This window comes from Brassica napus, chromosome C3 (genome assembly GCF_020379485.1).
Source record: "Brassica napus cultivar Da-Ae chromosome C3, Da-Ae, whole genome shotgun sequence".
Taxonomy (NCBI): Eukaryota; Viridiplantae; Streptophyta; class Magnoliopsida; order Brassicales; family Brassicaceae; genus Brassica; species Brassica napus.
Genome location: NC_063446.1, coordinates 52,496,905 through 52,498,268, shown reverse-complemented (window position 1 = coordinate 52,498,268; position 1,364 = coordinate 52,496,905). Strand labels below are relative to the sequence as shown.

General features: G+C 45.9%; 1 non-coding gene across 1 annotated transcript; it reads left to right on the top strand.

The window, feature by feature from the left end:
• Positions 1–591: 591 nt before the first annotated feature.
• Positions 592–698, top strand: LOC125584608. The gene has a single exon (XR_007321520.1). It is a non-coding gene; the product is annotated as a small nucleolar RNA R71 (small nucleolar RNA).
• Positions 699–1,364: the final 666 nt, after the last annotated feature.

The window sequence follows — 1,364 nt, the reverse complement described above, 5'->3', positions numbered from 1 at the left end:
AGAACATCAGTGCTGCTTTCCTGAGGAGTAGAGGTAGAAGGATTAACTTGTTGTTGAGAAGACTGGTTCCCTTTGTTGGAGAAACCAGGAGGAGGGTTTTGCTGAGGCTGATAGTTGCCTTGCTGGTTGTTCCTAGGCTGATAACCACTCTGTTGGTTGTTAGGATAGGATTTATGTTGGTAGTTGTTGTACTGAAAGTTGGGCTCTTTCTTGTACCAGCTACCATTGTTGTTGATGAAACACAACTCTTCTTGCCCTTCCAAACCCTCAACTTCATGGACAACATGTGTTGCTTCTTGGTTTGGGTTACCAACAAAGTGCAGCTGCTCTTGTGTGGCTTTATCAACAAGAAGGATGTCTATCTTATCCTGTAGAGCTTTCAACTCCTTCCTCGTCTGCTTATCATCTGTTCGACTGCTTCTGTCGTGGTCTCCACTGTAGACTGCATCACTCTTTACCATGTTGTCAACCAGCTCCTCTGCATCTTCCTCAGTTCTCCCCAAGAAGAACCCATTGCTAGCTGTATCCAGTCTGGCCCTGTACTTAGGAAGAGCACCACGGTAGAATGTGCTCAGCAAGCTCTCCTTAGAGAAACCATGGTGTGGGCATTGAGCTTGGTAGCCCTTGAATCTCTCCCAGGCTTCACTGAAGCCTTCTAAGTTCTCCTGTTGAAAGCTGGAAATCTCATTTCTCAGCTTAGCAGTTCTTGAAGTAGAGAAGAACTTCTCCAAGAATTCTCTCTTGCACTCATCCCAAGTAGTGATAGAGTCGCTGGGTAGAGACTTCTCCCACTGACGTGCCTTATCTCCCAAAGAGAAAGGGAATAACTTCAGCTTCAAGGCGTCCTCTGACACACCATTGGTTTTTGACAACCCACAGTAGCTGTCGAACCTGTCCAAGTGATCATATGGGTCCTCTAGAGCCAAGCCATGATACTTGTTGTTCTCGATCACGTTGAGGAGTCCTGACTTGACCTCAAAGTTGTTGGCTGCCACAGCCGGTGCTCTGATTCCCAGTCTATAACCATGAATGTTGGGGCGGTCATAAGTACCAATGGGTCGAGCTACCCGCGGTTGGTGTTCTGCCCCTTGTTGTGGATCTGCCATATCAACGTCCAATTCCTGCAAGTGGGCTTGTTGCTCTTCTTCTCTTCTAGCTCTAGCACACTCTCTCTCTAAAGCTCTGATGTCTGCTAATATTGGAACTAGGTTTGATGGACCCCTGTTCCTCAAGTTCATACACCTGAAAGTTAAAGGTAGGCGAAGAAGAAGAATCAGTAACAAAACAAAATAAAAATGACTTAGTCTTAAGTAAGTGACTAAATCTCAATGTTCAAATCTACTCAGAATTTGGCAACGGCGCCA